The following is a 14,558-nucleotide window of genomic DNA, read 5'->3' on the forward strand; positions in this document are numbered from 1 at the left end:
CAGGCTAATTCTCATATCCCAATCAACCCATCTCTAATAATCTTTGTAGCATCAGTCTTACCAGGAAAGATTCAGCATGTCTGACCTGGCAGCTTGCTTCATGGCGTCTGCCCGGGAGAGGGGAGCATGGCGTCTGAGCTCACTTCCCCTTCCTCCCAGCATTCTGTTCTGTTTACTCCACCCACCTATGTTCTAACCTATGAGGGCCAAGCAGTTTCTTTATTTTTTAACCAATGACCTTCTTCCATCATTTCCCCTTTTTCTGTTTAAACAAAAAAAAGGAAGGCTTTAACTTTAACATAGCAAAATTACATATAACAAAACAGTTATCAAGTAAAAATTACAATATTTACATCTATTTTATCTTTATCATAACTAAGGAAAACTATAACTATAACTAACTATTCTTCAACTCCATCAAAGAATCCAGAAAGATACAATATTACTTAAGCAAACAAGGAATAAGCAACTTACAAAACTCTAGAAATCACAGAGATATCTCGCTGCCTGGACAGTCACCCAAAGTTCCTCTGTACCGTTGGGGCATCCATCTTCGGCCTACAGGCCCGTAGTTTCCAGCAGACATTTCCATGAAGCAGGAAATTTCAAAGGCAGTTCAGTCACTATCTGCTGTGTCCTGCAGAATGTCTCGCAGACTCTTTCATGAATCAGGAACCCCAAAAGATCATCTCACCTTTAGGCAAGTTCAGCAGTCCTCTCTCTGTGGGTTCTTTGTGTCCAGTTTATGCAACAGTCCAGGCAAGAGCAGTTTCTTGCCCAAATGGCTATCAAACTCCATAAGGATCCTCTTCGATGCCCATCTTCTTCTTGAAGTAGATTGGTGCTGCAGGAGCAGAGTGTCTCATTGTCATGTAAAGTCTTAAGTTATTAAAACATTAAATAGCATATTCCATAGTCTTTGAAAGATATGAAGAATGTCTATCTAAAATATATCTATGTACATCTAGAAAATCTAACATGACTACAAACTTGACTATTATAGATAACTATTCATTAACAACTTATATACATAACATTTTTACACGAGCTACACAATCACAATACCTTAATCAATATCAGAAATACATATACATATAACAAAATTGATTTTAAATTTAAATCACTAAAGCAAAATCCATATCAATGCAAATTATTCATACCTATATCATATCCTCCTTTAAATGTAAAAGAACATTTATAAACAATATTTGGGAATATGGACGTAGTTATTTCTCTCCAAACTGCTTCCTGCTGAATGGGGGCGCTGTTATTTAGGTCTTTCATGGTATAACTTGTGTGCTAGATTCATCTCAGTCAGCAGTTGAGTGAAGTGATTTTTTGAAGGTGTTCACAGCAACCCTTCAGGAGGGTGTGGTCCATCATACCATATTGGGATAGAAGCAATACAAAGAGTCTCATCCTCTGTGAAAACAAAAGAAACTCTTTTCCAAAGTATCATATCCTTATATCCAAATTCTGAAGTCAAAGTATTTTCAAAATATCTGTCTTGTATTAGTTCAGCAGCATTTATAAACAAATATCTTTTAGCAGCTTTTGCTCCTTCCTCAGCATTCAAACAATTCAAAGAGAGCATAATAGCATAAAGTATCAAGATTCTCTGTGTATTTTCCATCTTTGTGCAGCTTTATTTTAACCTTTATTTCATTTATTTTTACTTTTATTTTATATTCTCTATATATATTTGTCCTGGAATAACTCTGTAGACCAGGCTGTCCTTGAACTCTCAGAGATCCATCTGTCTCTGCCTCCCAGGCATTGGGATTAAAGGTGTGTACTACCACACCCAACTACTTCCTTATTTTTGTTTTTTACTTTTAAGAACTTTAACTTTTAGCCTGCATATATTTTTAAACACACTGTAAATCATTTAAAAGTTTTCTTTTTTCTTTGAATCTTTCTTTTACTGTATATGTCTCTTTTTTGACCACATGAGTCTTTAATTTATCAAGTAATATCAGTAGGACTAAAGCCGTGGCCCATTACTTAGCTTTCCAGCCTCATGGCTGAGGTACCGGCTGTAGCCATGTTTATCACCACAACTCTGTGGCGTTTCAAGGTCCTTACCAGCAAACAAGCTACAACACTCAAATGCTCTCTCTTTAGCTGACCTCCTGCCTCAAAGAGTCAGAGTTTGCCCTGGCAGGATGGCCCACAAAGCCGGCATTTTTAAATAGCGCAGCTTTTCTCCTGCTACAGCTGAAAGCCGAAAAGCATGCGTTCAGCTTTTCATCAACACCGTTTAAGTGTTTCGTGGCAGGACCTCTTAAGAGAGCTGCAAGTTTTTGCAGCTAAAGCTGAGTAAGGAAACCTCTCTTAGATGAGAGCGCTTGCTTGCCTCTAGCAAACAGAGCAGAACCGAGAAATTGCTGCTACCAAGAAAACATGCTTTACTCTATTCTTTCCCAAGCTTTCTCAGGTTTTCTGTGGATTCAGTTATAAACATGTTGGCGCCATTCTGTTGTCGGGAGCTGCGGGCCTGCTTTTCGTCCTGCCCGGCTCCTGCACGGCTAGCTTTACACCAGAAATAACAACACACAAATTGTATTCATTTAAACACTGCTTGACCCATTAGCTCTAGCCCTTACAGGCTAATTCTCATATCCCAATCAACCCATCTCTAATAATCTGTGTAGCATCAGTCTTACCAGGAAAGATTCAGCATGTCTGACCTGGCAGCTTGCTTCATGGCGTCTGCCTGGGAGAGGGGAGCATGGCGTCTGAGCTCACTTCCTCTTCCTCCCAGCATTCTGTTCTGTTCTAACCTATGTTCTAACCTATGAGGGCTAAGCAGTTTCTTTATTTTTTAACCAATGACCTTCCTCCATCAAACTCAAGTTCAAATGGATCAAAAACCTCAACATAAAGCCAGCCACACTGAACCTTATAGAAGAGAAAGTGGGAAGTACACTTGAACACATTGGCACAGGAGACCACTTCCTAAATGTAACCCCAGCAGCACAGACACTGAGAGAAACAATTAATAAATACGACCTCCTGAAACTAAAAACTTCTGTAAAGCAAAGGACACTATCAACAAGACAAAACAACAGCCTACAGAATGGGAAAAGATCTGTAATGTCTAATCTCCAAAATATACAAAGAACTCAAGAAATTGGTCACCAAAAGAACACATAATCCAATAAAAAAAATTGGAGTACAGACCTAAACAGAGAACTCTCAACAGAGGAATCTAAAATGACTGAAAGACACTTAAAGAAATGTTCAACATCCTTAGTCATCAGAGAAATGCAAATCAAAACAACTCTGAGATTCCATCTTACACCTGTAAGAATGGCCAAGATCAAAAACACTGATGACAACTTATGCTGGAGAGGTTGTGGGGAAAAGGGAACACTCCTTCATTCCTGGTGGGAGTGTAAGCGGGTACAACCCCTTGGATGTCAGAGTGACAATTTCTCAGAAAATTAGGAAACAACCTTCCTTAAGACCCAGTAATACCACTTTTGGGTATATATCCAAAGGATGCTCAATCGTGCCACAAGGACATGTGCTCAACTATGTTCAAAACAGCTTTGTTTGTCATAGCCAGAACCTGGAAACAACCTAAATGCCCTTCGACCAAAGAATGGATAAGGAAAACATGATACATTTACACAATGGAGTACTACACAGCAGAAAAAATAACGACATCTTGAAATTTGCAGGCAAATGGATGAAGCTAGAAAACATCATATTGAGTGAGGTAACCCAGACACAGAAAGACAATTATCACATGTACTCACTCATAGGTGGTTTTTAAACATAAATCAAAGAAAACAGCTTACAAACCACAATCCCAGAGAACTTAGACAACAATGAGGACACTAAGAGAGACTTACATAGATCTAATCTACATGGGTAGTAGAAAAACACAAGATCTCCTGAGTAAATTGGGAGCATGGGGACCATGGGAGAGGTCTAAAGGGGAGGGGAGAGGCTGGGAGGGGAGCAGAGAAAAATGTAGAGCTCAATAAAATCAATAAAGTACAAAAGTGCAAAAAAAAAAAAAAGAAAGACTGTTCACTTTTGATAGTTCTTAGTTTATTTATTTTATGTATACGTGAGTTTTGTCTACATGTTTCTTCATGTACCACAGACATACCTGATGCCAATGGAGGGCCGAAAAGGGCATCTGACCCCCAAGCACTAGGGTTACAGATGGTTGTGAGCTGACATGTGGGTGCTGTGAATCAAACCAGAGACCTCTGGAAGAGAAAGCAGTGCTTTTAACTGAGCCATTGCCCCAGCCCTATGTTAACTTTTCCCACTGACATTTCACAAAGATGCATATTTAAGTCTATACCCTTCCCATCTGCACAATGCCCGCAGTTCCCAAACATCCTCAGGTCGTCAGATGCCAGTCCTGTTAGGTGCTCGAGAAAGGTGATACTCTTAATCCTCACAGCTGCACGAGTGTGTAGTTATTACTAATATCTTTGTGTTTCAGAAGTAGACACTAAGGATCAAAAGATTAAGTGCTTTTCCAAAACAATGCCACCAGTTATTGGTAGAAGCGTGGTTTGAACCGTGGCCAAGCATTCTCGATGCACACGTGTAGACTTGAATCAAGTACTGAGTCTGAGTCTGTGAGTGCCCAAGGGGACACACAGTGACAGCCCTGTGTGGAGTGGGTGAGCACTCAGACTTTCAGGCAGCACCTCCTACTGTGTCTTTCAGTGGAAAGTAACAAAATACTTTTGGAGATTATCACGTTATAAATATTGCCAGCATTTGTGAGTCAACAGAACACGAAAATGCTAGTCAATACTAGTCAAATTCTTTAGGACTTTGTACACACACAGTCATCGAATGTAGAAGTAAAGTTAATCTTGTTTCCATTTTCCAACTTGTATGTTTTAGATTTCTTATACTGTTTAGGAGCCCCAATATAATACTAAATAAGATTAGTATCTGTTCCCAATCTTAGAAAAAAGCGTTAAGACCCTCGTTTGCTGTAAGCTCTCTCTCTCTCTCTCTCTCTCTCTCTCTCTCTCTCTCTCTCTCTCTCTCTCATCTGCCCCATGTCACTGTGGAAGATTTACAACCCAAAATCTGATGAGGGGGGCTGACAATCTGGAGATCATAGTTTAAATCCAAAAACCGAGTCCCAAGTCCACCTGCCAGAGTCACCTTCTTGCTTGTTCAGGGTGTGCTGTCTGATTTCTTAACGAATGGACATTCAGTTTTACCAAGTGCTTTTGCATTTGTTCAGATGGCTATGTGTGGTTTTCTTCTATAATATAATATTGCAAATATGGTCTTTTCCTTTCATTTCTGGAGAGTGAATTCTTAATGTTGACTAACCTTCCTTTCTGGAATAAACCTCCTGTGACATGATATAGATCCTGTCTACATAACCCTAGGCCAGATTTGTTCATATCTTCTTGAAAATTTTGGAATCTAAGCGTTGGAGGGATATGAACATATTTAAGTTTTTTACAATGTCTTTGTTTGGGGGCGGGTATTGACTGTTCTGTCTTCTGGAAGAGTTTGCATAGAATTGGTATTATTTTGGAATTAATCCTACATGTCCTTCAGGGCCTGGATGTGCAGTCATCGCATCTGTGAAGTCTTCCCCATTCTCACAACACCATCTAATTATTATTATTATTAATATTATTATCATTATTATTGTCATTATTATTATTATAAGGAGCCACTGCTGCCTGTGGTGAGGGTACAGACCCTAAAGAATAAGTAGACATTTTACATATTCATTTTGTTTATCTTTCTGATAGCCCTATAAAAAGATACTATTTTATTGGGTTTTTTGTTTGTTTGTTTTGTTTTGTTTTGTGTTTTGTTTTTTTGAAACAAGGTTTCTCTGTAGCTTTGGAGCCTGTTCTGGAACTAGCTCTTGTAGATCAGGCTACTTCAGACTCACAGAGATCCACCTGCCTCTGCCTCCCGAGTGCTGGGATTAAAGGTGTGGGCGACTACCTGGCCTGTTTTATTGTTTTATAAATGTGTAAACCCAGGCTATGAATTGTTAAATAATGTACACAAGGTCTTATGTTCTCTCATCTGATCTTTACTTTTTGTACTAAGAGCCTACTGAGAGAGACCCCAGAATAGCCTCCCATACATGCGACTATACCCCATCGTATCTGTGCCCACCCAAGCTTTGGCCCAGACCGTCCCTGAAGAGCCCTGGGAGGCACATCCCATGCCCCACCCTCACCCACCAAACCCCAGAGACTCTGGAACAGCATCCCCTCATGTGTATCCATTTCTCCACTACATCTGTGACCACAGACCTTGGTCCACACTGCCCCTGGAGAACATCTGTGACCACTAGACCCTGGCCCACACTGACCCTGGAGAGCATCTGTGACCATTGAGCCTTGGCCCACGCTGCCCCTGGAGAGCATCTGTGACCACTGAGGCTTGGCCCACACTGCTCCTGGAGAGCATCTGTGACCACTGGACCCTGGCCCACACTGACCCTGGAGAGCATCTGTGACCACTCAGCCTTGGCCCACATTGCCCCTGGAGAGAGCCTCAGCCCTGCCTATACCTGGAAGAGCCCCAGAACCATACCAGAGTCCACTAGAGGCACGGACCCGTCTGCACCTGGAAGAAAAGCAACCACCTAAGCCACAGACCCCACCTTCACCAATTGGAGGACAAGGGACCTCCTGAAGCACAAGCCCCACCTGCACCCACTGGAGGAAGAAATGGGCAGGCAGCAGTGTGAGAACACATCCAACAGCATAAAGACCAATATGGCACCACCAGAACCTAGCAGTCCTACAACAGGAGGACCTGAACATCCTAACACAGAAGAAGCAGAAGAAAACAACCTTAAATATAACTTTTTGAAGATGATAGAGATGCTTAAAGAGGAAATGAAAAATTATCTTAAAGCAATGGAGGAGAAGACAAACAAAATATTGGAGGAAATCAATAAACCTCTTAAAGAAACCCAAGAAAAACAAACAAACAGTGAAGCAAACAGATCAAACAGTTCAAGATTTGAAAACTAAAATAGAGACAATAAAGAAAACACAAACTGAGGGAAATCTGGAAATGGAAAATCTGGGTAAACAAACAGGAACTGCAGATGCAAGCATAACCAACAGAATGAAAGAGATAGAAGAGAGAATCTCAGCTGTTGAAGATATGATAGAGGAAATAGATTCAATGGTCAAAGAAAATGTGAAATCCAACAAATCCTTAACACAAAACATCCAGGAAATCTGGGATACCATGAAATTATTATAAGAATAATAGGGATAGAAGAAGAACTCCAGCTTAAAGGCACAGAAAATATATTCAACAAAATCATAGAAGAAAACTTTCCCAACCTAAAGAAGAATATGCCTACAAAGGTACAAGAAGCTTATAGAACAGCAAATAGACTGGATCAGAAAAAAGGCCCCTTGCCATATAATAATCAATACATTAAACATACAGAATAAAGAAAGAATATTAATAGCTGCAAAGGAAAAGGGCCAAGTAACATATAAAGGTAGACCTAACAGAATTACACCCAACTTCTCAATAGAAACTCTGAAAGCCAGAGGTCCTGGACAAATGTGCTGCAGACACTGAGAGACCACAGATGCAAGCCTAGACTACTATACCCAGCAAAGCTTTCAGTCATAATAGATGAGAAAACAAGATATTCCATGACAAACAAGATATAAACAATACCTATCCACAAATACAGCTTTGCAGAAAGTACTAAAAGAAAAATTCCAACCCAAGGAAATTAGCTGCACACATGAAAACACACTCAACAGATAACCTCAAATGTCACACCAGCAAACTCCAAAGAAAGGAAACATACAAACACCACCACTGAAAAATAAAAAGGGCAAACAATCACTGGTCATTAATATTTCTTAATATCAATGGACTCAATTCACCTATAAAAAGACACGGGTTAAGAGAATGGATATGAAAACAGGATCCATCCTTCTGCTGCACACAAGAAACACACCTCATTCTCCAAGACAGACATTACATCAGGGTAAAAGGTTGGGAAAATTTTTCCAACCAAATGGACCTAAGAAACAAGTGGGTGTAGCTATCCTAATATCTAACAAAATAGACTTCAAACTAAAATCAATCAGAAGAGATGGAGAAGAACACTTCGTATTCATCACAGGAAAAATCCATCAAGATGAAGTTTCAGTTCTGAACATCTATGCCCCAAATACAAGAGCACCCACATTTGTAAAATGAACATTACTAAAGCTTAAATCGCACAGCAGACCCCACACACTAACAGTAGGAGACTTCAGTACCCAACTCTTCCCAATGGACAGGTCAACCAGACAGAAGCTTAACAGAGAAATAAGAGAACTAATAGATGTCATGACTCAAATGAACTTTATACAGAACATTTTACCCAAACACAAAAGAATATACTTTCTTCTCAGTATCTCATGGAACCTTCTCTAAAATTGACCACACACTTGGTCACAAAGCAAACTTCAACAGATACAAAAAATTGGAGTAACCCCCTGTATCTTATTGGACCAGCATGGTTTAAAGTTAGGATTCAACATCACTAATCACTAATTGCAGAAAGCCTACAAACTCATGGAAACTGAACAGTGCCCAACTGAATCCTTCTGGGTCAAGGAAGAAATAAAGAAAGAAATTAAAGACTTCCTAGAATTCAACAAAAATGAAGGCACAACTTACCTAAACCTACGGAACACCAAAATGAAAGCAGTACTGAGAGGAAAATTCATAGCACTAAGTGCCCACATAGAGAAAACAGAGAAAGCTCACATTAGAGAATTAACAGCACACCTGAAAGCTCTAGAACAAAAAGAAACAGACTCACCCAGAAGGAGTAGACAACAAGAAATGATCAAAATGAGGGCTGAAATAAAATAGAAACAAAGAGAACAAAACAAAGAATCAATGAAACAAAGAGTTCATTCTTCAAGAATATCAACAAGATAGATAAACTCTTATCTAAACTAACCAGAGAGCAGAGACAGAATATACAAATTAACAAAGTCAGAAATAGAAAGGGGGACATAACAACAGACATGGAGGAAATCCAAGGAACCATTAGGTCATACTGTGAAAACCTGTACTCCATAAAATTGAAAAATCTAAAGAAATGAACAATTTTCTGGATAGATACCATATACCAAAACTAAATAATGACCAGATAAACAATTTAAATAGATCTATAAACCCTAAGGAAATAGAAGTCTCTCAACCAAAAAAGCCCAGGGCCAGATGGTTTCAGTACAGAATTCTATCAGAATTTCAAAGAAGAGCTAATAGTTATACTCCTCAAATTGTTCCACACAATAGAAACACAAGGAACATTGCCAAACTCTTTTTGTGAGGCTATAGTTACGCTGATACCCAAACCACACAAAGACTCAACTAAAAACAAGAACTACAATCCAATCTCCCTTATGAACATTGAAACAAAAATACTCAATAAAATACTGGCACACCAAATGCAAGAACACATCAAAAAAAAAAATCCACCACGGTCAAGGAGGCTTCATTCCAGAGATGCAGGGATGGTTCAACATATAAAAATCAGTCAATGTAATCCACCATAAAAATAAACTGAAAGGAAAAGACCATATGATCATCTCACTACATGCTGAAAAAGCCTTTGGCAAAATCCAACACTCCTTTATGATAAAGGTGTTGGAGAGATCATGGATACAAGAAACATATCTAAACATAATAAAAGCTATATACAGCAGGCCAACAACCAACATCAAATTAAATGGAGAGAAACTCAAAGTGATTCCACTAACATCAAGAACAAGACAAGGCTGTCCACTCTCTCGCTATCTATTCAGTGTTGTACTCAAAACTCTAGCTAGAGCAATAAGACAACAAAAGGAGATCAAGGGAAACAAATTGGAAAGGAAGAAGTCAAACTTTTGCTATTTGTAGATGATATGATAGCTTAATAAGTGACCCCAAAAATTATACTAGGAAACTCCTACAACTGATAGACATCTTCAGTAATGTGGCAGAATACAAGATCAACTCAAAAAAAGTAAATCAGTTGCCTTCCCATATACAAATGATAAAAGGGCTGAGAAAGAAATCAGAGAAACATCACCCTTTACAATAGCCCCAAATAACATAAAATATCTTGGGGTAATGCTAACCAAAGAAGTAAATGACCTGTATGAAAAGAACCTTAACTATTTGAAAAAAGAAAATAAAGATAATATCAGAAAATGGAGAGATCTCCCAAGCTCTCGGATAGGTAGGATAAACATAATAAAAATGACAATCTTTCCAAAAACAATCTACAGATGCAATTCCCATCAGAATCCTAACACGATTCTTCACACACCTTGAAAGAGCAATACTCAACTTCATATGGAAAACAAACAAACAAACAAAAAACAGGATAGCCAAAACAATCCTGCACAATAAAGGAACCTCTGGAGGCATTACCATCACTGGCTTCAAGCTCTACTATAGAGCTATAGTAATGAAAACAGTTTGGTATTGGCATAAAAACAGACAAGTGGACCAATGGACTCAAATTGATTCCATATTAATTCATACACCTATGAACTCCTGATTTTTAGCAAAGAAGTTAAATTTATACAATGGAAAAATAAAGCATCTTCAACAAATGATGCTAGCATAACTGAATGTCAACATGTAGAAGAATGCAAATAGATCCATCTCTATCCCCATGCACAAAACTCAAGTCCAAATGGATAAAATACCTCAGCATAAATCCAGTCACACTGAATCTCATTTAAGAGAAAGTGGGAAGTAGCCATGAATGCATGAACACAGGAGACCACTTCCTAAATATAACCCCAGCATCACAGACACTGAGAGAAACAATTAATAAATGGGACCCCCTGAAAATGAAAAGCTTCTGTAAGGCAAAGGACACAGACAATAAGACAAAACGGCAGCCTATAGAATGGGAAAAGATCTTCACCAACCCCACATCAGACAGAGTACTGATCTCCAATATATATAAAGAATTCAAGAAACTAGGCATCAAAATACAAACTAATTTAATCAAAAAATGGGGCACAGATCTAAACAAAGAATTCTCAACAGAAGAATTGCAAATGGCCAAAAGACACTTAAAGAATTGTTCAACATCCTTAGCCATCAGGGAAATGCAAATCAAAACAACTCTGAGATACCATCTTACACACCTGTCAGAATGGCTAAGATCAAAAACAGTGCTGATAGCTTATGCTGGAGAGGATGCCGAGTAAGGATTCCATTTGCTGGTAGGAGTGAAAACTTATACAGCCACTTTGGAAATCAGTATGGACATTTCTCATGAAATTGGGGATCAACCTACCTCAAGACCCAGCAATACCACTCTTGAGCATATACCCAAAAGATGCACATTCATACCACAAAAACATTTGCTCAACTGTGCTCATAAAAGCATTATTTGTCATAACTAGGTCCTGGAAGCAATCTAGATGCCCCTCAATTGAAGAATGGATAAAGAAAATGTGGTACATTTACACAATGGAGTATTACTTGGTGGTTAAAAAAATGACATCTTGAAATTTGCAAGCAAATGGATGAAACTAGAAAAAAAAAAAAAACACCCCGAGCAAGACAACCCAGACCCATAAAGACAAATCTAGTATGTACTCACTCATCAGGGGATATGAGACTTAAAACAAAGCATAACCAGCTTATAGTTCACAATCCCAGAGAAGCTAGTAACAAGGAAAACCCTAAGAAAGACATAAATGGATCCCCCTGGGAAGGGGAATTAGACAAGATCTCCTGAGAAAATTGGGAGTGGCGTGGGGGAAGGGGAGAAGGGGAAGGAGTAGGACAACATGAGGGAATAAGATGGTTGAGATAGGGGAAAGACCGAGAGGAGAGGAAGGAAAGAAATATCTTTATTGAGGAAGCCATTATGGTGCTAGTAAGAAACCTGGCACTAGGAAAATTCCCAGGAATCCACAAAGACGACCCCAGCTAAGACCCTAAGCAATAGTGAAGAGGATTCCTGAACTGGCCTTTCCCTGTAGTCAGATTGATGACTACCTTAATTGTCATCATAAAACCTTCATCCAGCAACTGATGGAAGCAGATGCAGAGATCCACAGCTAAGCACTGGACTGAGCTTCCAGAGATCAGCTCAAGAGAGGGAGGAGCGATAATATGAGCAAAGGGGTCATGGCCATAGTGGGGACACCCACAGAAACAGCTGACCTGAGCTAGTGAGAGCTCACTGACTCTGGACTGACAACAGGGAACCTGCATAGGACCAAACTGGGCCACTGAATGCGGGTGACGGTTGTGTGACTTGGACCGTTTGTGGGGCCACTAGCAGTGGGACCAGTATTTATCCCTAGTGCTTGAACTGGCATTTTGGAACCCACTCTTTTTGGAGAGGTACCTTGCTCAGCCTAGATACAGGGGGAGAGCCCAGGTCTTGTCTCAAAGTGATGCATCAGACTTGGCTGATTCCACTTGGGAAACTTTACCCTCTGTGAGGAGTGGATGGGAGTCTGGGATGGGGGAAGGCAAGGGGAGTGTGAGGAGGGGAGGAAGTGGGAACTTGGGTATGATTGTAAAATGAGAAAAGATTGTTTAAAAAAATTAATAATAAAAAAGAGCCCACTGAATTTCAAAGTACCAACACAGAGTCTGCAGAATGCGGTTCTCACACCGCAAACCCAGGAGCACCTGGAGCTGGGTAACCATGTGGATTTCTAGAATCCTCCACACTCCTCTATGATGAGAACTCCAGGGAGCTGCAGCTAAGAGCATGTGTTTTTAAATAAGCACCTAAACGACTTTGATATAGGCAATGGGTCCCAGAGTAGCCATTGCACCAACTGTATTCCACTTTGCAAGAATACAGTTTGTAAACTTCCCATCCATCCCTACCTAGACCATGAACTTCCTGTAGGATGTTCTGCCTTTATCTCCGTGTGGTCAAACATAGTCCCTCACCTCCATCATGGCGTGAGACGTTTATCTAAGTGGAATGAGAAGAAACTGGAGCAGCCTGTGCTCACACTCATGCTCAGACAAGTCTTAAGCCTCCTCACGGACTCTGGGTCCCAAATCATTAGCACTGGGAAAATGAAGGACACATAGACGGGATCTTAGAGGCTCTGAAATCATACAGAAATAAAATTTGGGAGGAAAGGCAATTGTCCCAATGTCACACAAGTACCTCATTCCCGGTATGAGGCTTTCTCCTTTACACAATGTGAGTGCTCAGCGTCAGAGGGCCTCCTGCAGAAGGCTGATGGGAAGGGGAGGACATGAGACTGAGAAAGCCAAAGACCTGGCTGAAAACACAGGAGGTTTTATAGACAGAGAAAGGGAGGGACAGAGGTCCCGAAAACCTCACAACACCACAAGTGTAAATAAATCTTTGTTCCTGTTTTCTATGAAAATGGAATTCACACAATCCTGCCTGGACCTCTCTGCCTTTTAATGCCCAAAGCATGAGAAATGGATCTTTGAGGTAGATGGACGTAGGACAGGAGTGCAGAGTTGTAACATGGACGGGTCCTATTTGTTGGGGTTTTCGTTTTGCCTGTTACCCCCAGCTGTTTAGTCCCAAAGAAAAAAATCACACATAGGTCTCCGTAAATTATAAAGCTGATTGGCCCATTAGCTCGACCCTCTCACTGGCTAACTCTCACATCTTGATTAACCCATTTTTCTGATCTATGTTAGCCATGTGGCTCAGTACCTTTTTTCAGTGGGGCAGATCACATCCTGCTGGTTCGGTGGTCTGGGCAGGAGTGGGAGGAATCAGCTTCATCCTTCCCAGAATTCTCCTGTTCTCATTACATCATTTCTACTTCCTATCTGGTTTTCCCTCCTATACTTCCTGCGTGGCCGATCAGCGCTTATTTAAAACATGATCGACAGAATACAGACAATTCTCCCGCACGGAGTAGAGACTCTGACTGGACTAGTAGACTACTAACCTACCCTTTGCAGGAGAGGACAGAGAGTCCCTCTGTGAAGCTGTCTCTTACCCAGCCACAACCTCTGAACCCCTCAGGCTGTGCCTGTCCAGCAACATTCAGGGCTGATTTGGCTGCTGGGAGTCCAGTATAAAAGCAGCTAGAGTCTGAGTGGGCTGTTTCCTTGGGAGCACCGAGGAGCTGGGAATTCAAAGACTGAGACGCTTGTCACTGAGAGTGTCCGAAGGAAAGTGGTGCCCTGCCCCACCCCGCCTCACCTCTCTACCCCTCAAAAGTCACCTGTCCTGGAACTCACTCTGTAGACCAGGCTGGCCTTGAACTCACAGAGATCCGCCTGCCTCTGCCTCCCAAGTGCTGGGTTTAAAGGTGTGTGTCACCCCCGCCTGGCCTGGACTGTTTTCTTGTCTAAAGTAGAACTTCAAATTCCCTGACCACTGGAGCACCCTTCCTGATCGTATGTCTGGAAACTAGTTCCTGCTTATGGCTGTGTTTGTACCACGAGTGTACCATAAAGTCACCGACCTGCAATCACTCTTCCCAGTGCACAGCCTTACTCCATAGGCCTCTCCACCTGCTGTGGTCTGGCCAGTTCTCAGCCCTGCTCTGAGAGTGTTCAGCCTCCTCTAT

The sequence above is a fragment of the Chionomys nivalis genome, chromosome 17 (assembly GCF_950005125.1).
Source record: "Chionomys nivalis chromosome 17, mChiNiv1.1, whole genome shotgun sequence".
In the NCBI taxonomy this organism is placed as follows: domain Eukaryota; kingdom Metazoa; phylum Chordata; class Mammalia; order Rodentia; family Cricetidae; genus Chionomys; species Chionomys nivalis.